The sequence below is a fragment of the Schistocerca piceifrons genome, chromosome 3, assembly GCF_021461385.2.
Source record: "Schistocerca piceifrons isolate TAMUIC-IGC-003096 chromosome 3, iqSchPice1.1, whole genome shotgun sequence".
NCBI classification, from domain to species: domain Eukaryota; kingdom Metazoa; phylum Arthropoda; class Insecta; order Orthoptera; family Acrididae; genus Schistocerca; species Schistocerca piceifrons.
This window is the reverse complement of record NC_060140.1, coordinates 299,123,831-299,151,053: the sequence shown is the minus strand read 5'-3', so window position 1 is coordinate 299,151,053 and position 27,223 is coordinate 299,123,831. Positions and strand designations below refer to the sequence as shown.

The window sequence follows — 27,223 nt, the reverse complement described above, 5'->3', positions numbered from 1 at the left end:
CAATTGGTCTGATTGACTGGTCTGGCCATTATTGGGAAGATATTCAATGTTTAGTCTATTACAACAGTGGGTGAATGTCCCAACAACGTTTAAAGCGGTCTGTTGGAAACGCCTTTCATATGGCTGTTGCACAGAGACAAAATTCGACGTTTACCTCCATTCAACGGGTATACCCACACGAGTTGAGATATTTATCCCATTGGGAGACAATTAGATCACTACCTGTTTTGTAGAATGCGTAACGACTCTTGCAGTTCCTGAAATCGACTTTCAGGCATGTCTTTCTTCAAATCTCCAGAGATGTGAATATCACACTGTGAAAATTCCTGACTATACGGAGGATGTTGAGTGTTTCTCGACTAAGTCGCTAAAGCGCAGCCTCCTTCTGATTGGTAGTGTGGGGGCGGGCGTTACCGTGCAGAAAAATGGTTCCGCCCGACAGCATTCCGACATCTCGAGGGCAAACGGTAAAGCCATCAGTGGAAACATCGCACATCTGTCCCACGAAAGAAGTCCAAAGCTATTCATACAAGTTCCTGTAAGGTCATGGATGACGTCCTTCTCCAATTGGACGGACCCTCTGCTTGTCGAGTTCCTCGAGTGTGGAACTGCGATCAATGCTCAGCACTGTGAAGACACTTTGCAGAAACTGAGACGTACCGTAAAATCAAAAGCCCATGAATACGCGTGCCCCCCCCCCCCCCCCCCCCCCCACACACACACACACGCTGCCAGTCGGGAGAACGCTACGCTTCAATAAATTGGTTGGGGAGCACTGCAACATCATTCACCCCGGATCTCTCTGTGTGAGATTTTCCTATTTTTAGCAAACTGAAGGAAGGCATATGTGGACATCGCTTTCTGTCAGAGAAGGAAATAGAACATTGGATGCGACTGTGGATGCGTCAGCGACCGACTGCGTTCTGCCAAACAGAAATTGATCCTTTCGTCTCCCAGTGGAAAACATGCCTTAACGCGAGTGGTGTTTAATTTTGAATGGAACCATTTCCTGATTCCATTGCGTTAGGTGCTCGGTTTTTATTTGACTGCCCCACGCAGAAAAATATCTGGTAAATGGTTGACTCTTTATTTTATCAATTTCAAGAAGAAGTTTAGTTACATTAAAGTACGTCGCCTACAACTATTTCAAAATAAGCAGGATTATGTAACGAATGAGAACTTTCGAAATGCACCGTGCACCATTACACAGCTGAAAGGGTAAGTTGCTTCTTCGCCATTTTTTAATCATTAGGTAATAAAACGCCATAAAAATGTTTTACAATAGTAGTGATGGTATGGAGGTACTGCATAGACCGTCGAATTTGAGCACTCCATCATAATTGCTGTGTGCCTCCTAAACGTTCGAAAGAAAGCGGATTACAAGTCACGGAGTAGTAGTATGACTGAGAACTGTCCGTGCTTTTTATATAGTATCAAGACACTCTTTCGCATCTTATAATCTTCGGTTAGTAGCAAGCCAGCTGCAGCTAGGTAATTCCGATTAGCCCACTGGGTAATTCATGTTAATTTAAGCTCTTATCGGTGGAAACTGTAAGAACTGAAGTGGACATCAGATGGGACACCTACTCATCACACGTAATATGTAAACGAGCCCAAGTATTGTTACTGATCTGACAGTGGTGTCAATTACAGTTCTTAAGCGCAGTTTTGCGGCTTGGAAAGTGGACGGATATATTGGACGTTTCTACTTCTAAAATAAAGTTCTACTGGATATGTTCAGATACTGTGATCTTCTGCGATAAAAACACTGCACAGCTTTCCCCGACTTCTCGTCGTCAATACAAACAGTAACATTCTCGCAAACCTTGTTCTGTAACTGTGTCATTTCCATATTCGGTCAAGAACTTTGTCGAGCTAGACTTCTCTGATTTGTCATTTTCGTTTCCACTTATGAGAGTACCTTAACATTCGAGTCTGCATAACTTGGATAAAGACACTGACGAACGCAGACGAGCTTCATGGTTTCCTTGCTGAGATGTTACAAATCGGAATATGAACAGCAGCAGCACGGAGGAAGGCGAATGTAACAAAAGAGTACCATGTAATGGGATGCAATTTTAAAAGTCTTAAAAAACAAATGAGAATATCTCGATCTCTGCCAGTAAATATTACTAAGGCTTGTGCGTACGTTTATGATTTTTTTTCAAAAGCGCTCATTTTTCCCTCATTATGACCCTACAGAAATCTGAACGGTAATGGCTTTCGTCCCTCTCTCCCTTTCCCTCTTTGCTAATTCGTTACTGCTTCCAAGTTGTCTGCCAACCTGAAAGTAAAACCTGAAAGTAAAAGTCAGATCAAATCGGAATAAATTTATCTCCAGTGGAAAATAAAATGTGAGTCAGTACCAGTGATAGCCAACACTTCACTGCTTACGTTACAATTTCCTGTGATGAACTGCGTGTACACCTATGAGGACTGTTCAATAAAGAATGATCACAATTTTTTTTGACAGCATATCTTTACTCATCCTCATAATTTTAATGGTCCTTCTCATAGTAGTCTCCCATAAATGCGATGCACATGTCCCAGCGTTTCTGCCAGTCTTCAAATACATGCTGGAACAATTTCTTGAAAGGTCCTTCAAAAGCGCCTCCGCAGCCTTTACCACTGCTTCTGAAGATTGATAATGCCTCCCAGGAATGCGTTTCTTCATGTTAGGGAATAGAAAAAAGTCACATGGGGCTAAATCCGGACTATAGGGAGGATGAGGGATGCACTTAACGTTGATTTTTAAGATATTTAGCAACAACATTGGCAATATGTGGCTGCGCATTATCGTGGTGCAGCTCCAGCATGCTTCACCGAAATGTGGTCCTTTGCGCCTGATATGGACTTGCAGTGTCTTGAGGACATTCCTATATTATTTTCCAGTTACTGATGTGTGTGCAGGTACAACGTAGTGCTAAACCATTCCATGAATATCAAAGAATGAGATGACCATAACTTTCCTAGCAGAAGCAACGACTTTTGCTTTTTGGGGGGTGGTGATGAAGGAGACCTCTACACTTAGCTTTGCTGTTTGCTCTCAGGATCAAAATGATTTAGCCAAGTTTCATCAGCAGTGATTACAATTGAAAGAAACTCCGGATCTTCCTCTTACACCAACTTTCACTGCATGGAGACCTGCACACGAAAGTCCTTTTGTTCGGGGATCAGCAGTCGCGTACAGATCCGTGTCATGTGTAATTTTTCTGCACCAATGTGTGGGTGGCACACTGTGAAATGTTCAGTATTTTAGAAAGTGAGCATAAGGTAATTTGTCGATCCTCTCTCACAATGACAGCAGCAGTGTTGATGTTTTCTTCCGTAAGAGTAACTGGAGCACCGGGTACACCTTCCTTTGAAATTGATTGTCTCCCCTCTTTAAACATTTTAAAGCTCCGTCGAGCTGTGCTGCAGGGAAGAACGGACTCACCACAGGCCTGCTGTGACATTGTGTAGGCCTCAGCTGAATATTTGTTGAGACGCAAGCAGTATCTCAAAGCCGCATATTGTTCCTCGCATGTTACCTCCATTGCGGCGGTAGGCGATACTGAACCTGTCGGACCTTCCTGCCTCTCACTGGCTGGAACCAGGAGTCCCAACAATGAAACTACTACGGCGTGTTTGTTGCACATTAAGCTAACAGAAAATCATGAGATTAGACTTTAGCGCGAGAAATTATGATCATAAAAAATTATGATCATTCTTTATTGAACAGCCCTCGTAAATAAGTAGCCATTCTGAAACCCGATAGCATTCGACTGTGGACGAGTGGATGTGCTGTAGGGCAATAAAACCTGCAGGGAACGGTCCCCAGCGGGATTGGCGGAATTGTCGCCCGTACACTTTTGAAGGGACACCAAGCCAGAGAGTTGGGCCGCACAATGCTTTGAAGGGAAGCCGCCTTGGCAACGGCCAACCAAAGTCACACCATACAGATTATATCTCCAGATTGCACAGAGACAACAGAGGGTAGTTCTAGCAAGCTGTGTGTGGTCGGGAGGTTCAAAAATGGTTCAAATGGCTCTGAGCACTATGGGACTTAACATCTGTGGTCATCAGTCCCCTGGAACTTAGAACTACTTAAACCTAACTAACCTAAGGACATCACACACATCCATGCCCGAGGCAGGATTCGAACCTGCGACCGTAGCAGTCCCGCGGTTCCGGACTGAGCGCCTAGAACCTCTAGACCACCGCGGCCGGCGGTCGGGAGGTGTGTTCCGTTTTTGGCAGCGCCCCGGAAGGACTGCTGTTGTGCAAAGAGCTGCAGCCAGGTAGAATTCATCGGAAAACACGTAGGAAGTGGAATGGGAACGGAAGGTTTAGGGCTCCTCTGAAGATCGCGAGGTACCGGCTCTGTGTTCAGATCCTGCCAAGACCGAATGTTTAAGGAAATGTGAAACCTGTTACCACTGGTTAATGTAAATAATTTAGAAGTGGGAGTAAGAAATACGGATATACTTGCAGACGTCCCCACTAATCGACCAGCGCACCATCATACACAGAGAGGAAGAGAGTAGGACACAGTATTTTGTAACATGTTAACCAACCTGAAATGCGAGTAAAGGAGGGAGACCGTACTTTGTAAGACAACTTCTTGCTGGTCGGCACTCAAAATATAAATCATTCTGCCAATCAAAATTACGTGACGCTGAAAAACATGGGGAACAGAGTCTGCCTTGTCGGAAGCAATCTGCAGAAAGTTATTTCTTGCTTTAACTTCTTGATGGGTAGACTTCACGTCTGCATGAATTCTCCAGGTTCAACTTGGAGGAAAGGCTCTGATCTACGTGAGTTGAACTTGGACACAAGTAATTGGTAAAGAGCCAATGACTGGTCTCGTGGCCACTTCAGCCACCACCTGCAGATCTTGAATATATGAGGATCCAGCAAGTACAGCCACGCGAACTGTAGAGAAAGTCGAATCATTTTTAAACATGTTCAGTAATTTCAATTTTCATTTTGTAGACTTAGTTGCAGCTAGAGGTTCAACATTCTTTCAACTCCAGCAACAGATGCACACGCATTTCCTTCTGTTGGGTTTCTATATCTATGCAATAACATTCGGCAGTCAAGATATTCTTTCTGGTACACATTGATTTCAATCACACTCCAGATCCCTTGTCCAGAATTGCCAAGGCATTAGCTTATTACTTTTAATGATTTTTAAACCATTTCTTTTGATTTTATGTATAATAAACTGAGTTAACCGAGATCCTCGTCAAATTTCGCAGTTATATGAATGTTTGATACTTTTTGGGGGGTAATGATTTGTTTATGTCAGCTGTACAGGGCCATATTAGAATGTTGAATTATAGATTCAGCTAAAATACTCCACCAGTTTCTCACACACACTGACAAATTACACTACAGGAGTTTATATCATTAATCAAGATAATATTAACCACTCTCTTACAAAATTTTAAAACTTTTTATTGCAATTTAATTATTTTTAATGACACAAGATAAAATAATGTCGTTCTCGTTTTGCGAAATGAGACGATGAGGAAATAATGTATAGCTCGTCCATCAGTACCAAATGACATGATACTGTTTTAGGTGATGTGAATGTCACAGGCAACTTTACAAAATATTAACTTTCCAAAATCTCCGAATAAACAGCCACATATCTTCAAAAAGTGTGGTATCTTTCTTTTTCCATCAGAAACTGAACAGGGTAACATTGTTCTCTTTCTCTTATGAAAGTATTATACCTGAGTGTTTATTAGATCCAAATACGCTCAATACCTCTTGTAAATGCTACTGAAAGTACAAAATAGCAGTCTGTATCGGTTTGTAGAACTTTTATATGCTACTTCTTCATCGTAACAGTGGTATCAGTAAATATCGTCATTCAACCTCATCCACCTGTCGTGTACACCTTGGAGCGCACGTTGAACATTAGGCATTCATTTCTCATGTTAGTGTTCGTATGGTTAGGGCTAGTATTACTCTTCCAAGCAGTAACAGTAGCACTGGAAAAAGAATTCACACCCATAACTCTGTGACTACAGAAATTGGTTGTAGAAAGGCAGCTATTCTGAAACGAGAAGAAGCGCTTAAGAGAAGATAAATACCTTAAAGCCAGAGTAAACTTTGTACTTCTGAAGGCAAAAGGTAGGGGTTGACGGAGGAGGAGAAGAAAGTCATGAATATGACGAAGAAGATGAAGGAACGGTACGAAAGATAATTATAGCATGGACATCAGGTAGACTGGCAGAATGATTTTTAATAAAGCATTGGGCAAGATACTTTATACTGTATATGGCATCAGATTCGATCTGATCGTAAGAGTATGAACGCTTGGTGATTCAGAGTTTGATATTGATGGAAAAGATTTAATAATTCCCAGTGTAATTTTACAATCTACAAGCAGTGGTACTGTGACGATGTACCATAGCTGACACCTGTCTGATAATTCTGTAATTCTCATACATCTCTCTGTATCCCTTCTCCACCCCCACAATCACATTTCACCACCTCCTCTGCTCTCTCTCTCTCTCTCTCTCTCTCTCTCTCTGTCCATCTCCGCCCACTCTCCCTGTCCATCTTATGCTCACCCCTTTCTATCTGTCCATCTCCTCCTCCTCGCTGTCTGCCTGTCCATCTTCTCTGAACTCTCCTGTCCATTTCCTCCTCCCTCTATCTGTGCATAGCCTCCTCCTCATTTCACTGTCCATCTGCTCTTTTCCATCTCACTTTTTGCATCTCCTACTCCCACCTGTATCTATCCATCTCCTTCTCATCCTTATCTCTGTCCATCTCATCCTCTCCCCTCACACTATCCATGTCCTCCTTCCCCTCTCTCTGCCCACAGCCTCCTCCATTCTCCCTGTCTGTCCATTTCCTTCTCCCCACTCTCTGTCCGTCCATCTCATTCTCTCACTTCTATCTGTTCATCTCCTCCTGCCACGCATGCCTCAATGTCCATCTCCTCCGCCACCCTTCTCTGTACAGCTCAGCCTCCCCATTCTCACTGTTAGTCTCCACCTTCCACCTCTCTCTGTTCAGCTGAGCCCATCTGCATGTATATCCCTTATATGCCTATATGTCAGGGGCCACAAATCCTTTTCATCCCAGTCCCCACCCTCATGGGAACTGCAGTGCTTCTCCTCAAATAGTGAGTAGTATGTATAACATATTTGGTAGTCTTTTAGGAGGAGCTTTGGAAAACACACATTCACACACACAATAAAAAGATTTACACAGCGTGAGACCTTCAAAATTACGCTAAAATTCTCACACATACAATCTCTGTTTCCTGTAGACCAGTAAATTCCAAAAGAGGTTACAGGTATACCAATATCATTTCGCCTGCAAGAGGTAAAACTGTTAGACTATCATTGAGAGATAATGAAATACGTATCAGCATGGGAATATACAGGTATGCAGAGAACAAAAATGAACTTGACGTTAAAAATTGGAAGATTAACACCAACCGGTCAATAACACATGCTGACTATGTCCACTGGAGTAACCTAAATGAATTGGTAGAACAATTATTTTTCTCGCCAGCATCGAAAGCAACAGTCAATAATTCATATACTGAAATAATATCTATTGAAGAGGAATCTCAGAAAACGGCTATTATTGCTTGAAGTTTAAGTTGGAGAGATTAAGAACAGCGGTGGAAAATGAAGTGAAAGATTCAAATGTGGAATGGTAAAAAGTTTCCATCAGTTGAAAGTCATCCACAAAACGTGCAGTTCGCAAAATTAAAAGGTATGTCGTATTTCACATAGCGAACAGCACTCTTGGAAAAGGGTAGTGGGGGACCGCATTCGATTATTGAACATAGGGTGCTGCCTGAGACCCAATACTACAAACACATCACAGAAGGCAAATGTCTGTGAAATCTCTGGGCAAACGTATGTGTTATTTAAACAAGAGTCGACTGCCACCTGTGAGTTTTATCCCACCAAAGTGTGTTATCTGAACTGCACATCACTGCTTGGCAGCCTGCATGTGCCAAGATGCACAGCATCAGGCAACTATGCAATTTCCATCTCCAGTGAACAAGAATGATATCATGCCCCACCCAGGAATGTAATATAATAGCTGTAGATGCGTTATGTACGAAAATTTAACTGTAAATTACAAGTTACAGGCATACTATGATAAAGAAAATGCATCATTTTGATTGTAAATATATTTTGAAAATGTAATTGTAACACTGGTTATATTGTAGCTTTAGAACAGGTGCAGTTTCTGTTTTATAAAAATCTAACAAAGAACTCCATTAATATATTGAGCTATGTACCTCAGTGTTTTTGTTGGAATCAGTGCCTATCATGCCACTTTTAACCTGCATTGCAGACATTTATATAACTTTTATTACCACTGGATGAGAGTGATGTCAACCCATCCCAATCCTTGCTGTCATGCGCTCTCTGATCGACATTTTTATGGCAGTAAAATAATAACCTATGATTGGGAGAGCTAAACAGATGTAATACAAGTGCTTTGGAAGCACTCTGATAAACTTATCCAAGAAAGGGGTGTGGTTTAAGTAGGATTTGAAAAACGTGATTGGCAGTAAAATACTAAGCTGTTACTGAGAGAGCTAAATATTTTTAGTAGCTCTCTGATTGGCCTGTTTACAAGACTGGTTCATGACTTACTATGTGGGAGGGGAAGAAGTGTGGCTTAGGAACGGGGCAGGGAGGGGGAGGTGAGAAAGGGATAGCGAGGGGAGTGGGGTGGTGAGTAAGATGGTTGCCGGGGAGGGGAGGCGTATTCAGAGTAAAAACGAAGGGGGTGAGCAAGCAGCATGCCCATTGCTCGCCTGCTTACCTGTGCACCGCTCTAACAAACAGCAGAGCGTCAATACGATGACAAGTCATTGTCAGGTATCACCACTTACTGAAATGAATTCTATCCAAGGCAAGATTGATTTTTCTAGTTGATAGGGACACGAGATAACTGAAATGAAGAAGAGGCACTCGCTGTCTTCGTGCACAAACTGCATTTCTTGAGTATGAAGAGATTATGAAGGTGAGGCTTGTGTTGTAAAAGCACACACACGCTTCGTTACACCACCCAGTTACAAGATCACTTAGTCGTCTGAGGAAGACGACCGGCTGTCGTCATAGAACAATACCACGACGTTCTGTTTTCATTTTCCCAATGAGTTACAAACATAGAAACCAGATGCAACATTTCCTGACGACAACGAGATTCAGAGGTCTGCAGAACTGTCAATGGAAGTCGTTATGCGGAATACCTTTAGTGTTCGATAAAGAAACAAGTGCACTGAACACAGCACGTAATTTTGTAGTGGCGACCAGTATTGGCTGAGGTATTATAAGCCTGTGCCTAACTCTTGAGTATTAAGGAAACAAGGCGCACTCCACAAATGAGAAGGGGGAAAGAAGGCTCTTAAAAATCTTATCTCACTGCAGAGAATGCCTCATTTGCTGATTTCCTCATTCTCAAATCCCTCTGTACAGCACGTGTCTTCGTGGCACACAGCATCGTTTAGTGATTAGTCTGTAAATATCCATGCCTAGAATAACACAGCTAAATGATTTGAGTTGGCAGATTAACGAGTTTTGTCTTCATTGGATTCCGTTGCATGACATCATAGGACCCTGCAACGGCTACCTGGCTTGGAAATAATTATATTACGGGGTAGATATGGTAAGATATCCCGTACGTTTGCCGCGGTGCAGGTAACCACCCATCACCCCAGTAATCAGACATCAAACTACACAACTGTTATCTTAAAAATACTTAAAATGGTGATTGGTAAACTAATTATTACTGAATTGTTCAACGCAAACATATTTCATGCCACTACACAGAGAAATAAAAAAGTAACACAGGAAAACTTGACGAATATGTCTCTCAGGAACATACACAACACAGCATAAAACATTAAAAGCACAAAGCGAGGCCCCAGCATGAAACCTTGTGAGAGTCATCTGATGATAAAATATAATATTTCGAAGCAGCTAATGGTTAACTGGGTATGAACATTTTCTTCATACTCGTGACTGGATGCTGTATTATACATCACTGCAGACACGTTTCTTATAAAGCCTGTTTTCGGTAGGGTAGTGTGGACCCCGTCTTGAGAATAGGTTATAAGGTGATCATCTATAAAAAGACTGCAGGGGTAGTGGATTGTAATCGAAGTAAATTTCATGATGCTGAGGGAATGTGATTAGGGAATGATACTGTAAAAGTAGTGCACGAATTCTGCTATATGGGCAGCAAAACGGCAGAATACCTGACTACAATATAAGTAAACAATATAAAATGTAGATACGCAATAACAAGAATATTTTTTCTGGAATGGGAAAATAAGTTGATGCGGAGTTTAAAGTATTTGACACGAGTGTAGGCTTATATGAAGTGAATCGTAATTGATACAAAGTACAAACAAACATAGATTGGGATTTTTAGGTATGTAGCGTTACAGAAAAATTCCGAACACAGGATTGGAAAATTGCAGAAAGTATGTCGAATCTAGAAGAAAGTTTATTTATAGTGTAACTTGACCAACAACAAAGCAAGGCCTTATTTCGTAGGGCACATTCTGAGGCGTCAATAGATACCATGAGGCATAGTGAAGTATGGAGGTAAAACATGTAGAGAGCGGCCAACGCTTGAATACAGCAAGCAATTAAAATAGACTTATGCTGCACTAGTTATGGGTCAGAAATGAATGTTTTATTGTTATTCTAGTACTTACAGTAAAATAAAGGTGAGCTCATTGTGTCAATATGCTAATGCATTGAGAAATTCACTGTAATGTGTTAGTTTAATGTGATAGTTATCTTCACCAAAACGATTTTATACGGTCTGCATCTTACAACAAACTTCATATTGAGATGCGGGAAGACAAGTTTCTTTACGGACAACATAGATGACAGAGAAGTTTCAAAGAGCTGCCGACGCCCCTTCAACTTTGAAGAGCTGGTACTTGATGAAGTGGAAACGATCCTTTCTCCGGTATACGATGCGTTGCATGTCCAATTCAGTAGCTGCCCCTCTAAACATGACTGGGGAAGCACCTACTCGCTTATCAGCTGCAGAATGTGCAAGAAATGACATGAGCAGATTTTGCACCACATGTCTACTTCAGTTCATATTTCCTACATCGATGTGCAGAGAAATACCAGTTATCACACGGAACAACAACGAAAAGATGTTTACGTAGCTTACCTGATCTGCAACACCTAAGCATATAAACGTAATGTATTCATTGATATGGAACACACATGCAGTGTTAAACTAAAACTGTTTACAACGTACCACAGTAGTGTAGAGGAAATAGAGACAAAAAATTTGATATACGGCACATGAGAGCTATCAAGCAGGGAAACAACTTCAAATAGGCCTACAGAAACAACCAAACGTACAGCTCACGCGCACCATTCGACATTATTAATATCCAGTCTCCCTCTTACGCTATCGGAACTGCCATGCCAGCCTTTTAAAATTATTTGTATCGTTAACAGCAGTAACTTAAAGTTTCCCGTGAGGTTAATGGAGGGAAAAACATCACTGGGAAACAAGGCAAAAACCGGTGTTTGTTTAGTTAAAAAATACTACTGAAAAATTTTTAAAAACGTAAGTTTACAATTTGCTCTAAACTTTAATCTCACAGGCACAGTGGTCTCATAGTAAGAACCCTGAGAAACAAATCGATTTCAAAGGCCGATTTCAGTGAGAAAAAGAAATGGTCTTTGAGCGGTTGAGCCGGCCGGAGCGGCCGTGTGGTTCTACGTGCTACAGTCTGGAAACGCGAGACCACTACGGTCGCAGGTTCGAATCCTGCCTTGGGCATGGATGTGTGTGATGTCCTTAGGTTAGTTAGGTTTAAGTAGTTCTAAGTTCTAGGGGACTGATGACCTCGGAAGTTGAGTCCCATAGTGCTCAGAGCCATTTTTTTTTTTGAGCTGTTGAGACTGGAAATTGGAAATTTTTTATGGTATTATGGGTCCAAACTACTGAGGTCATCGGTCCCTAAGCTTACTTACTACTTAATCTAACTTAAACTAACTTACTCTAAGGACAACACACACACACGCACACACACACACACACACACACACACACACACACACATGCCCGAGGCAGGACTCGAACCTTCGACGGGGGGACCAGCGCGAACCGTGACAAGATGCTCGAGGCCGAGCGGCTACCCCGCGCGGCGGTTGAGACTGACTAAGCCGGTGCCGTAAGACGAAAGAAGATATTGAAGCTTTTGTTTGTTTGGTCCTAACAGCTCAGTGGAGGAGGAGGAGATTAGTGTTTAACGTCCCGTCGACAACGAGGTCATTAGAGACGGAGCACAAGCTCGGATTAGGGAAGGATGGGGAAGGAAATCGGCCGTGCCCTTTCGAAGGAACCATCCCGGAATTTGCCCGGAGCGATCTAGGAAAATCACGGAAAACTTAAATCAGGATGGCCGGACGCGGGATTGAACCGTCGTCCTCCCGCATGCCAGTCCAGTGTGCTAACCACTGCGCCACCTCGCTGGGTAACAGCTCAGTGTCAGTGAGAAAGTCAGTGAGAGAGCACCGCGAGTTTCTGCTGCTAATAAGGCGATTACACCATTCGTCTGTTACATATTGTTACGAGCTTCAAACAGGAGCTATTTATTTTCAGTTATCTGTGCAGTTATTAGTTTATTTTTGTAATTTCTTGCGTGTTGGGTGAGTGCTCACTGGGCACAACATTTTATTTTCATAATAGTGTAGCGTACTGTCCGGCCCTTGTTATTGTCCCCTGCATCGATCCTCGTATCATACAGACTTTTGTTCGTTTTGGTTAGAACAGCTCAGTGTCGCTTACACCGTCAGGGAGAGAGCACCACGAGTTTCTGCTGCTAATAACCCGAGTAAAAACTTCGTGTTCTTTCTTACGGCAGGTATTGTCATGGGGGAAGCCTCAACAGAGAGGTCCACCACATGAGCGTCTAGGGAAGTGATTCCAGTGGTGGTTTCCCGTTGCCTTCCACTGATGATGATGAAATAATAATTAGGACAACACAACACCTACTCCCTGAGTGGAGAAAATCTCCGACCCAGCCGGGAAGCAAACCTGGGCCCCTTGGCGTAATAAGCCGAGTACGACGTTCGTTTATTACATAATTCATTACGAGCTTCGAACAGCAGCTTCAGTAATGGATAGGAACTGTGGTTGCTGTGTACAGATGCTAGCTTAGTTGTTGACCCTTCACCCACACCTCGAGGCTGCACTGGCTTCCATCACACAGTTTGAGGCTGCTGCAAGGGGCATCACTGTGGGGGGTCAGACGCGGGGATGCAAGGGACATCGAGCACGCCCATGTGTCCCCCGATCGGTCCACTGCTGTGGCCGGCCCAGGTACTGCCTGCACTGAGGTTAACCCCTCACCTGGGGTTGAGTGGGCCATCATTCCGAAGTCTGGCAGGCAGCAAAAGACTTTCCGAGGGGCCGATCGTAGGGCCTCCCCAGTTCGTTTGATGAACAGGGTTCAGGCATCATCCGTGGCTGAGGAAGTCTCTAAGCTGGATGCAGTCGTCTACCCTGGTCCAGAGGAAGCTTATCGGTCTGATAGGTCTGGGCATTCGCAGAGGGTGGGTTTGCTGCTAGTTGGGAGCTCCAACGTTAGGTTCGTAATGGGGCCCCTTAGGAACATGGCTGCCAACGGGGGGAGGGAAGCCAGTGTGCACTCCGTGTGCATAACGGGGGGAGTCATTCCGTATGGGGAAAGGGTGCTCCCGGATGCCATGAAGAGTACAGGGTGCCGCCAGCTGCAGGTGGTAGCCCATGTCGGTAGCAATGACGTGTGTTGCTTTGGATTGGAGGAGATTCTCTCTGGTTTCGGGCGGCTAGCGGAAATGATAAAGACAGCCAGTCTTGCTTCCGAGATTAAGGTGCAGCTCACGATCTGCACCATCGTTGACAGAAGCGAATGTGGTCCTTTGGTGCAGAGCCGAGTTGAGTGTCTGAATCAGAGGCTCACACGGTTCTGTGACCGTGTAAGCTGCAGATTCCTTGACTTGGGCCATCGGATGGTGGGTTTCCGTGTTCCACTTAATAGGAACAGGAAGTGGCTACAAGGGCAGCGGGGACTGTGTGGAAGGAACTGAGACGCTTTTAGGTTAGAGGGTGTCAGAAAACCACAGGAAGAGCATTCGTCTAAAAGGGAGCAAGTAAAACACAGTAAGGTAGTTGTAGAAACGATCGGTATTGTAGTTGTAATTTGTAGTAGCTGTGTTGGGAAACAACCAGAGCTGCAAGCCCTAACAGAAAGAAATGAAGCTCAAATATTTATAGGTACGGAAAGTTAGCTAAAGCCGGAAATAATTTAAGCCGATATTTTTCAAACGACCTAACAATGTTCAGAAAGGATAGATTAAATACAATTGGTGGTGGAGTATTTACTGCTGTCAGAAGTAGTTTACCTTGTAGTGAAATCGAAGTAGATAGTTCCTGCGAAAAAGTATGGGTAGAGGTTATACTTGACAGTCGGACTAAACTATTAATAGGATCGTTTTACCAGCACCCCGACGCAGAAGATATTGTTGCTAAACAGTTCAAAGAAAACTTAAGTCTCGCTTCAAATAGGTACCCCACTCATACAATTATAGTCTGAGGTGGCTTCAATCTGCCCTCGATATGCTGGAAAAATTATACGTTTAAAGCCAGTTGCAGGCATAAAGCGGCATCCGAAATTGTACTGAATGCTTTCTCAGAAAATTATTTTGAGCAGTTAGTTCACGAACCCACTCGAAGCGTAAATGTTTGTGAAAGCATGCTTGACCTCCTAGCAACAAATAATTCTGGACTAATAGGGAGTATGCTGACGAACACAGGGATTAGCGACCACAAGACAGTTGCTGCTAGGCTGAATACCGTAACACCCATAACCATCAAAAAGGAACACATAGTACATCTATTTAAAGAAGCTGATAAAACTGTTCTTAACGCCTTTTTAACAGACATTCTCCTCTCCTTCTGATCTGATCACGTAAGCATAGAAAAGATGTGGAATGATTTCAAAGAGATAGTATCGAGGGAAATTGAGAGATATATACAACATAAATTAAGAAGAGATGGTACTGATCCCCCATGATCCACAAAACGGGTAAGATCGCTGTTGCAGAAGCAACGAAAAAGTTTGCCAAATTTAAAAGAACGCAAAATCCTCAAGATTGGAAAAGTTTTGCAGAAGTTCGAAATATAGGGCCTAAAGACTGGAAAATTGCTCAAGTCACACTAATCCGCTGAATTATATGCCCATATCACTAACTTCGATTAGCAGTAGGATTTTAGAGCATATACTGTATTCGAACATTTTGAAGAACCTCGAAGAAAACGATTTATTGACACATAGTCAGCACGGATTCAGAAAATATCGTTCTTGTAAAACACAACTAGCTCTTTATACTCACGAAGTAATAAGTGCTATCGAGAGGAGATGAAAAAATTGAATCCATATTATTAGGTTTCCAGAAGGCTTTCGACACCGTTCCTCACAAGCGTCTTCTAACCAAACTGCGTGCCTACGGAGTATCGCCTCAGTTGTGCGACTGGATTCATGATTTCCTGTCAGAAAGGTCACAGTTCGTAGTAATAGACGGAAAGTCATCGAGTAAAGCAGAAGTAATATCCGGCGTTCCACAAGGAAGTGTTACAGGCCCTCTATTGTTCCTGATCTATATTAACGACATAGGGGACAAACTAAGTAGTCGCCTTAGATTGTTTGCAGATGATGCTGTCATTTACCGTCTCGTAAAGTCATCAGATGATCAAAACGACTTGCAAAATGATTTAGATAAGATATCTGTATGGTGCGAAAAGTGGCAGTTGACCCTGAATAAAGAAAAGTCTGAAATTATTCACTTGAGTACTAAAAGAAATTCGCTAAATTTCGATTACGCGATAAGTCACACATATCTGAAGGCTGCAAATTTAATTAAATCCTGCGATTCATTGGCAAAACACTTAGAAGGTGCAAAAGGTCTACCAAAGAGACTGCTTACACTACGCTCGTCCGCCCTATTCTGGAGGATTGCTGTGCGGTGTGGGATCCTCATTAGGTGGGACTGACGGATGACATCGAAAAAGTACAAAGAAGGGCAGCTCGTTTTGTATTATCGCAAGTAGGGGAGATAGTGTAACAGACATGATACGTGAATTGGAGTGGCAATCATTAAAACAAAGGCGGTTTTCGTTGCGACGGGATCTGCTCATGAAATTTCAATCATGAGTTTTCTCCTCCGATTGCGAAAAACTCTGTTGGCACCCACCTAGATAGGGAGAAATGATCATCACGATAAAATAAGAGAAATAAGGGCTCGCACAGAAAAATTTAAGTGCTAGTTTTTCCCCCGTGGCTTTCGAGAGTGGTACGGTAGGAATACATCATGAAAGTGGTTAATTGAACCCTCTACCAGACACTTTATTGTGAATAGCAGAGTAATCACGTATATGTAGATGTAGAGGCACAGAGAAGTGGAAGGACGAGATGGACACATATAGGGGGAGGAGGGGGGGAAGGAGATGGGCAGATAGAGGCAGGAGGAGGAGATTGACTTGGGTGGGGTGAAGAGATGAATTTAGAGAGCAGAAGAGAAGATGAACCTAGAGGAGATGGGCTTGGAGATGGAAAAGATCAGATGGTTAGGAGGAGAGAGAGAGGGGGGGTGGGAAGGAGGGAGGGAGAAGAGCAGATGATCAGAGATGGGGGAGGAGCAGATGCACAGAGAGAGGGGGCAGGAGCAGATGGACAGGGAGAAGAGCAGGAGGAGAGGGAGAGGAGAAGATGGACAGAGGGGAAAGGAGAAGACGGACTAACAAGAGACTGAAATAAATACATACCCGGTGGACTCCAGTTCTCAGTTTGCATCAAATGAAAATTTAAAGCGAGAAGCAGTTACACCAGTAATATGTCTCAGAATGGATTTTGAGGTCATACAAAGCAGCATTAACTGTAAGTCAGTATGTGCTCCTGCATAGTTTTGTACTACGAAGAAAAACACAAACAATACTGCGATCATGATGTAGGCAGAATAGTTTATAATTATTAGACGATTGCGGATAAAATGCAGCAAGTTTCAGAACAAAGTCCCGGAGAAAGCGACTGAGGCTGTGTAATACATTTCAGAACTATCCATGCATGGTATTAAGCAAATCATACATAGTTACTTGGATGTTAGACTTACAGCGAATGTATTGCGTTGGTGGTTCTGTTCCATAATCGTGATTCTCCGGTCTTAAAACTCAGTTTCCGCTATATCACATTAGAAACACATTAGGATATTCAAACAACAATCGTGGCTCCTTTTATTTAACAGAACGATAACGCTCACATAATAGACTTAAAGGGATATTTTAACCTCGTTACTGATTGCATATTTCATTCACTTGATATTTTCCAATATATTACGCAGATATCTGCGGCTGAAGCTTGTTACGTGGTCAAGATGGGAAACACTTCACCTAACAGCGAAAGCATATGCTCAGTAGATAAAAGAGCATTAAACTTTTCGACGAATTTTGTCCAACGTTTTAGCCACTCACATGAAATCAAATACTCGTTTCCTAGTTCTTCGCGCCTGGCTATGAACTACTGTTCTGATTGTCCCTCCATTTCTGGTATGAGGTGATGGGCCTATGTGACAGCAGTGAAAACAAATCAGCGCACAGTGCCAGATACATTGATTTAAAAATATCCCAGACCTTGATAAAGAGTTCATTTTCACATTTGGTTCTATTCAGAACTGAAAAAATGCGGCACCAGCCTTTGACTAAACATAAGCGCAGTTAATTTTCGGTGCAATGCGAGGTGTTTTACTCATTATCGTAGCAGGGCAAGTAACTTCTATTGGATGCTGCACCATTCTTCCAAGTTGCACAGACTTTTTTGACATGGTCACCACGTCTCTGTAAAGAGCGGTCGGAACGTTTTACCAATCGCTGACTTCATCGACTGTAGAAATCGTTTCATTGGACACAGAACTATTCGAGAGCGCTTTGTGAACGTCCTCATCGTCAGAAAATCTCTTCTGCTGCAGATGTTCTCCCTCGATTCCCTCGATTGCCTGAACGTTGTCGTCTGCTGTCGATGTGGATGACCTTCCTTCCCGATCAGCATCACCCACGTCTGTGCGGTCTTGGTCAAGTTGTTGGCACCATTTCATTACGGATGGCCGCGACATTGCACTTGGTCCATACAGCGAGAATGTTGCGGTGAATCTGTTTGCAATTTACACGTTCTATCTGCATGAATCGTACTGCCCCACGTAATTCAACTTCTGAGTACGTTTCCAGTGACCGCGCATTTTCACTTGCACGCTGTGTCCACCTATTATCCGTACCGCAGCAGAAATGTCACTGCAGGGAATCGTGAGCGTGTGTTCTCCCGTGGCAACGCGCCACTCATACGCACTGGTCTTAATGTGGTACAAGTCTAACATACTCTGTGAATTTCCTTCGCGCTAAACCAAAGTATTTCGACTGATATATCTAGAGCGTCAGATTTTTTGCATAGTTGTAGTCTTAACAATTTTGTACAGAAAGCAGATGGCAGTTACAAGAGTCGAGGGGCATGAAAGGGAAGCAGTGATTGGGAGGGGAGTGAGAGAGGGTTGTAGAGTATACCGATGTTATTCAATCTGTATATTGAGCAAGCAGTTAAGGAAACAAAAGAAAAATTTGGAGTAAGAATTAAAATCCATGGAGAAGAAATAAAAACTTTGAGGTTCGTCGATGACATTGTAATTCTGTCAGAGACAGCAAAGGACCTGGAAGAGCAGTTGAATGGAATGGACAGTGTCTTGAAAGGAGGATATAAGATGAACACAACAAAAGTAAAACGAAGATAATAGAATGTAGTCTAGTTAACTCGGGTGATGCTTAGGGAATTAGAGTAGTAAATGAGACACTTAAAGAAGTAAATGAGTTTTGCTATTTGGGGAGCAAAATAACTAATTATGGTGGAAGTAGAGAGGATATTAAATGTAGAATGGCGTTTCTGAAGAAGAGAAATTTGTTAATATCGAGTATAGATTTAAGTGTCAGGAAGTCGTTTCTGAAAGTATTTGTATGGAGTGTAGCCATGTATGGAAGTGAAACATGGACGGTTAATAGTTTGGACAAGAGGAGAATAGAAGCTTTCGAAAAGTGGTGCTACAGAAGAATGCTGAAGATTAGATGGGTAGATCACATAACTAATGAGGAGGTTTTGAATAAAATTGGGGAGAAGAGAAATTTGTGGCACAACTTGACTAGAAGAAGGGATTGGTCGGTAGGACATGTTCTGAGGCATCAAGGGATCACCAGTTTAGTATTGGAGGGCAGCGTGGGGGGTAAAAGTCGTAGAGGGAGACCAAAAGATGAATACACTAAGCAGATTCGGAAGGATGTAGGTTGCAGTAAGTACTAGGAGATGAAGAAGCTTGCACAGGATAGAGTGGCATGGGGAGCTGCATCAAACCAGTCTCAGACCAACCCAACAGTCTCCCATTGTCGAATTCCACACACTGCACTTTCTCCTTTTTTAAAATGGTTGCATTGCGCGAGCTAAGGAAGAGCGGCGGTTTTCAAATGAACCGAATTTATGTTGATTTAAAGAAAATAGTTTGTACAAAATCAAAGGTTAACATCACTTGCTTGAATGACGTGGTCACATACAAAAAGTTACGTTACCTCACTCTGACCAGTGGTACCGGTGTACTGTTGTATTGTTGTTGTGGCCTCCAGTGCGAAGACTAGTCTGATGCAGCTCTCCATGTTACTCTATCCTATGTAAGCCTCTTGATCTGCGAATAACTACTGCAATCTGTATCCTTCTGAATCTGCTTACTGTATTCTTCTCTTGTTACTCCTCTACGATTTTACCCCAAAAACGTCCCTCCACTAATAAACTGGTGATCCCTTGATGCTTCAGAATGCGTCCTAAGAAACCGATCTCTTCTTCTTGTCAGGCTGCGCACAATTTTTTTTTCTCCCCAGTTCCATTCAGTAGCTCTCTATTAGTTACACGATCTACCCGTTTAACCCTCAGCATTCTTCAGTAGCAGCACATTTTATTCTCTTATTCCATTGCCAGTCGGATTTTATGTCTCCTCTACTTCGGCCATCGTCATTTATTTTTCTGCCCAAATTGCAAAAATCGCCTACTACTTTCATTGTCTTGTATTCTCATCTAATTCCCTCAGCATAACCTGATTAAATTCGACTACATCTTTCAAAACACTGCCCATTCTGTTCAACTGCTCTTCCCAGTTCTTTACTGTCCCTGCCGCGCGGGATTAGCCGAGAGGTCTTGGGCGCTGCAGTCATGGACTGTGCGGCTGGTCCCGGCGGATGTTCGAGTCCTCCCTAGGGCATGGGTGTGTGTGTTTATTCTTAGAATAATTTAGGTTAAGTAGTGTGTAAGCTTAGGGACTGATGACCTTAGCAGTTAAGTCCCATAAGGTTTCACACACATTTGAACAGCTTTTTCCTGTCCCTGACAAAATTACAATGTCATCGACAAACCTCAAAGTATTTATTTCCTCTCTTTCTCTTTATTGCTTGCCAGCCGGTGTGGCCGAGCGGTTCTAGGCGCTTCAGTCCGGACCCGCGCGACCGCTACGATCGCAGGTTCGAATCCTGCCTCGGGCATGTATGTGTGTGATATCCTTTGGTTAGTTAGGTTTAAGTAATTCTAAGTTCTGGGGGATTTATGATCTCAGACATTAAGTCCCATAGTGCTCAGAGCCATTTGAACCATTTTTAATCTTTATTGCTTGCTCTGTGTATGAGCCACTCTAAAAAGGTCCGTTACTGTGCAGGTTTGTTACGCTTCGCCATGGTCTAGTCAAGGGACGTACAGCATATTTCAGTTCAGACAACCACTTCGCGCGTGTCGAAATATAGGTACGGACTTCTTACGGACATTTGGCACCTTTGGATAAATTAACGTGGAAGTCAACCCGTTGAAACCACAGATATAGAGAGTATTATATTCCCGTTTACCAATCTAAACTAAGCACATAAATAAGATGTGTAAACTAAACTTTAAGATCAGGTTAACAACTGCCTTCCTTATTTGCTGAATACGTAGCATCACGAGGAAAAAGATCGTGATAATAACGCTATCTCTGTGCTAGTCGGAAACTTTTTAGGCGTACATATTTTTGCTCTCTCGGTTGAGTAAGTTGTAGTAACTATTACATCCTTCACTGGATATTGCAGTTTCTCGTTTAGGTAAATTGCTACAAGGCTCGATGGGGATTTTGAGTTGAGACGGGGAATGAGTTTGGAGAGTGGTTACCGGAGAAGGCGGGTAACAAGTGGTCGGTACGTTGTGGGCGGCGCGACGCACCTGCACGCACGAGCCGCCGCATCGATCACGTGCTGCGTGCCCGCAGGGAGCAGGCGCGGCGCCGGCACACGCTTCATTAACTGCCGCCGCTGCTGCCGCCGCCAACTTGTTCCCAGCATCCGCGCCGGCGTCGCTACTTCCTCCAAACTATCTCTCCAGCAGTCTCCTCCATAGTTCTCAATCACTTCAACTCCGGAGGCTTGGCAGCCCCTAGTGTATTGCCTCCAACCTCACATTCTTGGCGACCACACAATTTTGCATGCAGTGCTCTATGGCGATTTAAATATCACGCGTTCGCTTTGTTGCTGTTGTTGTTGTTTTCAGCCGGAAAAGTATTTTAACCCATCTGTACCCGCTAGTCCATCCAGTGCAGGTATCTTTATCTCTGCAGGACTAATGTAAAAGTACATTGGCAAAAAAATCGCAACACCTGAGAAGTTTTGCGACATAAACGGAAGTTGATAGGAGTGTTTCTACATCTGAAAGAAGGTGCCTATTCAAATTTCGTACCAGTCGCATAACTGTGGCGCTATCAGTGCTACTATAAGGATGCAAATCAGGTTTTTCCAGAATGAGATATCTACTCTGCAGCGGAGTGTGCGCTGATATGAAACTTCCTGGCAGATTAAAACTGTGTGCCGGACCGAGACTCGAACTCGGGACCTTTGCCTTTCGCGGGCAAGTGCTCTACCACCTGAGCTTCAAGAGAGTGCCTCATATCACTCCTCACACCAAGCTAAAATCCCAGGCAAAATCGGGAATCGAACCTCGGTGCTCCACATGCCAGTCACCTATTCTGACCCCTCGCTATTAGCTACGGGGGCGGACTGCAACACTATGGGAGCCCACAATTGTAATATTGGTGAAAGCAGTCCAGAATGCTTGCTGTAAAATGCCAAGAGTCTTATATCAGACTGAAGTTGTCACGTTTCAATTTAATATGCTAACAAGCATCCAAGACGAAAGGAAGCAAGAGCTCTATTGAAACTTACTGGCAGAGCAAAACTGTGTGCCGGGCCGAGACTCGAACTCGGGACCTTTGCCTTTCGCGGGCAAGTGCTCTACCAACTGAGCTACCCAAGCACGACTCACGCCCCGTCCTCACAGCTTCCCAGGCTGTGGCTGAACAATGTCTTCCCAATATCCTTTCTTTCAGGAGTGCTAGTTCTGAAAGTTTCGCAGAAGAGCTTCTGTAAAGTTTGGAATATAGGAGACGAGGTAGTGGCAGAAGGAAAGCTGTGAGGACGCGGAATGAGTCGTGCTTGGATAGCTCAGTTGGTAGAGCACTTGCCCGCGAAAGGCAAGGGTCCCGAGTTCGAGTCTCGGTCCGGCACACAGTTATAATCTGCCAGGAACCTTCAAATTAGGTTTGCTTTAAATAAGCGCTATAACGGTCGTGAGCGTTGACTACCTTTGAGATTGCATGCGGTGAGTTGATGCTAGTCAACAATTCCTTTAAGGAGACGTCATTATCAACACCGCACTGAGATTCAACGAGGACGTGTAATAGGGCTACGAGAAGCTGGGTGTTCCTTCCGCGATGTTGCAGGAAGACTTGGCACGAATGCAGCCACTCTACACGATTGCTGGCAGCTGTGGTCATGAGAATGCACGGTTGTAGGAGCATCGGACTCCGAACGGCTTTGTGGCACAACCTAGAGGGAAGACCATCGTGTTCGGCGTATGCCTCTGACGCATCGTACTGCATCTGCAATAACAATCTGAGCAGTAGATCCGAACCAGAAGCGTGCGTTCAACTGACCCCAAACCACTGCCATATGCGACTTCAGTGATGTCAAGAGAGAGCTCATTGCAGGACAGGGTGGAACTCTGTTGTGGTTTCTGATAAAAGCTGGTTCTGGCTCTTTGCCAGTGATGTCAATGTTTTGGTTAGAAATAGGCTAGGTGAAGACCTGCACCCAGCCTGTATGTGTGCTAGGCACACTGGACCTACACCTGAAGCTATGGTCTAGTGTGCGATTTCGTATGACAGCAGGAGAATTCTCCTGGTTTTCTCGCGCACCATGTCTGCTGATTTGACTTGTTGTACTGATATTCATGAGCAGCATTCTACTGGATGTTTTCCGACATGATAATCTCGCCTACCTACCGCTGCCGTATTCCAAAGCGCTCTACAGGGTGTTGACATGTTCCTTGATCTGCTAGATCACCAGATCTTTCTCCAATCGAGCACATTTGGGCATCATTGGACGACAACTCCAGCGTCACGTACTCGTACAACCAGCATTAACCGTTCCTGTATTGGCCGACCCAGTGCAACACGTACGGAACTTCATCCCGTAATTTGATATCCAGCACCTATACAGCAGAATGCATGCTTGTTTGGAAGGCTGTATTCAATATTCGGATAGGTACATTGTTTATTAAGATACCAGCATTTCACATTTACAATGTTAATCTCTTAAAGATGTTACCTAAACAAATGCATTCCCGAAACGTCATTACCCCTCTGCATTACTTTTACTTTTTAGTGCTGTGAGTTTTTTCCGTCATTGTGTATCCATTTGAACATGATTACTATATTCGAGCCTTTGTCTACCTCTGCAATTTTTACTTCCACACTTCTCTCTGTTAACAAACTGGAGATTTCTTGATGTCTCAGGATGTGGCCCGTCAACCGATACCTTCTTTTGGTCAAGTTGTGGCATAAAGGTCTGTTATCGTCAGTTCGGTTCACTACTTGCTGATTACATCTTGAATAGTAACCGCTTGGCAGCTCTTGTAAATAGTTTTTAATGACCGGTTTAGTTGCCTAGGAGCCACTTCATCAGATTATGTCTGTTAAATAAGAAAAAACGTTCAGTACGATTGTGGTCTAATTACACTTGCAATCAATAATGAGAAACAGAGCAAATTACTTACTTGATCAATCATGACAAATCTGCAACATGTATGAGACCGTACATTCCTTGTCTGTGAATAAATGAGCGGATCGTCAGATAAGCGGAAAGTATGGGTCCAGGGTTCATCTGTCGTGAATAAAAAAAATCTAAAAATTATAAGAAACATTAAGAATATCCTCCCAACCTAATGCGATAAAGTACTAATAATGAGCTAGAAGTGGAAAGTATAGACAAAGGACCAGTTAGTAATAAAAGGAATTTTCTGTTCCGTCCATGTTGCACCTTTAATGTCACGATTCACCATGTAATTTGCTCTTTTCCTGACTATTGATTGTAACTATAATTCGACCACAATTGTAGTGATCGCTGTTTCTGATTTAACAGATCAAACCTGATGATGTGACTTCTAGGCAAAGAAACCGGTCCTTAAACAAACTGCTTACAAGAGTAGTCTAGCGGACATTATTCAAGAACTCCACTTGTGGCCGCGGTCGTCCTCATACAAAATAGTATTTAGTTTCTGATTATTTATTCCGTCTATCCACCTAATCTTCAGCATTCTCTTGCGGCACAACATTTCTAAAGTTTCTGTTCTCTTCTCGTCTGAACCATTCATCGTTTCACTTCCGTACAAGGCTATAATTCAGATAAATACTCTCAAAAAAGACTTCATAAAGTTTAAACCTATATTCGGTGTTAACATACTTCTCTTCTTTACAAATGCTTCTCTTGCTATTGCCAGTCTGCATTTTATGTCATCTCTAATTTTATGACTATTAATTGTTTTACTCCACAAATAGCAAAAATCATTACTACCTTTAAGAGAAGTTTGTAGGCAAAAAACCAAAATTTTTGAAATTTTACCAAACAAGTCCTACAATATTCTTCACTTTTTCCTGCACAAAATGTTGTATAACTTACCTTTGCGTGACCTTTACATGCATCTAATTTTTTTAAATTATATCTTGCGTATTTCTGAAACTATTTAATTTTGGACATGCGTCCTCTTGTATTCCATTCTAAAGCCCACAGGTGTGTAGTTGAATCAAATCCACATGAAAATGTAGAAATACATATACTGGATTGCGATAGATACGTCCACGAGATGGTGGGTGCACGCCTCAGAAAATTAAAATGAACTCTTCGCACCACCACGTTGTAAGGAGTCGACTAGTTGATAAAACCGTAGATTAGCTTCAGCAGTATTATGGTATGGCCATCTGAATCATTGTGTTAATTCAGGAAAGCTGAAGTTTCGAGATAATATTTCGAACAAAGAAATCTATTCCTGATGCTGTTAGAGAAGAATCAAGCGAATTTCTCGGAACGTAGCTCACCTAGAACTCCTCCGAGAGTGTATACGTGAGTGGCCTCAAAAATCTTTCGAGTCTTTCAATAATACTGTCTGGACAAGGGTGCCCAAAAATAACTTTTTAGAATTAAATACACCCAAACAGGGAGTTAGTGATGCTGCATTAACGTTTAATGATGGAATAATGGGGAGAATAACTGTTCTAGCCCATCTTAACGTCGCCATAGACTGTCATGCTGTAAAGAGTTTGAAATTATTAGACGAGTTGAAACAAGCCGAAGCACAGCCTGCAGTAGATTTAACCACCAAAGAAGCAAGAACAGCCAGAAGGAAGAAGCTTTTAGAGAATGATGAGACAAACAAGACGATGCTGACTATGTTGCTGGGTGCTTTTGAGCATAACTTAAAAACGTGAGTGATTTTTTTGTCATTTCAAGGTGTAAACTCGATTCTCTCAAAATAACTTTTTTCATACCTTATGCACCTACGTATGAAATCTACCTGTGATAACTACATAAAACTTGGAGATTTATTTTTATTATAACGAACTGTACTACTGGAGCACAGACACGGTAGTGATCTGAACAGGTATGAATCTATGGGCTTACGTGAACAAATATTCACAACAAAAATAACATTTTTTAAAAACTTTATCTCCGGTTCTTTTGTATCTTACGTCGTCATTCTGATACAGTGGGCATGAGTAACATGGATAAGTTCCTTGTAAAAATGTTAGACTTTTATCTTGATTGGTTCCAGAGATAAAGGAAGATAAACGCGGCTTATTTTAACATTGACTGCATAGTCCCTACAAACTCCTCTTAATGCCTCATTTCCAAATCTAATTCCTTCAACATCGTCTTATTTAATTACACTACATTCCATTATCCTTGTTTTACTTTCGTTGATGTTCATCTTATAGCCTCTTTGCAAGACACTAACCATACCGTTCAATGTCATCAGTAGACCTCAAAGGTTTTATTTCTTCTCACTGAATTTCATCTTTTTTTTTCCAAATTGCTAACTGTTTTTCTTACAGATCTTGCTCATTGTACTGATATGATGAAACTTTATTTCACTCTCTTCACAACTGCAGCCTCGGTGTCATGTACTTCGACTCTCTTAACTCAGACTGCTTTTTGTATAAGTCGTGAAAAACGTTTAGTTCCTTCTATCTTATCACAGCTACCATCAGAATTCCAAATGTAGATAAATCAAAAGTATGATAATGTATTATCTTTCTAGAGCAAATATCAACTGCGTGTGAATACAACTGAGAAAAAAAATTCTAATTTCCCACCGGTATGTGGCTCAAAAAAATATAAAAGGGAGAGAGAGAGAGAGAGAGAGAGAGAGAGAGAGAGAGAGAGAGAGAGAGAGAGAGCATCGGTGCTACACAAATACAGAGATGAAATTCTACGAGGCAAAATCAGTCCCTGCTCTTTTTTGTGGATGCCGACGACCAACGACTAGAGCCCTGTTTAGGCTCATCAAGAGATTTCAGTCAACGACTTATTGATGTCGCCATTCTACACTGACTCTCGCTGTCTGAACCATTTGATTATAGATGCAACGTGTTTGTATGCATCTGGTGATAATTTTAGGGAACATCTTTTACGTTACGCAGTTTTGTGTCTTGCCCGTCTCTTTTCTTGTGAAATTGAATGATTCCAACATTGTGACAGTTTTGGAAAATTTTCTTTTTCCACTGACGGTTCTGTACACAGT

General features: G+C 42.6%; 1 long non-coding RNA gene and 2 other non-coding genes across 3 annotated transcripts in view; 2 read left to right on the top strand and 1 right to left on the bottom strand.

The window, feature by feature from the left end:
• LOC124789560 overlaps window positions 1-27,223 on the top strand; it is a 450,818-nt gene that overhangs the window by 239,046 nt on the left and 184,549 nt on the right. The window lies entirely within an intron of this gene.
• Trnas-cga lies at window positions 22,329-22,403 on the bottom strand. Its single transcript has one exon. It is a non-coding gene; the product is annotated as a tRNA-Ser (tRNA).
• Window positions 22,579-22,653, top strand: Trnas-cga. The gene has a single exon. It is a non-coding gene; the product is annotated as a tRNA-Ser (tRNA).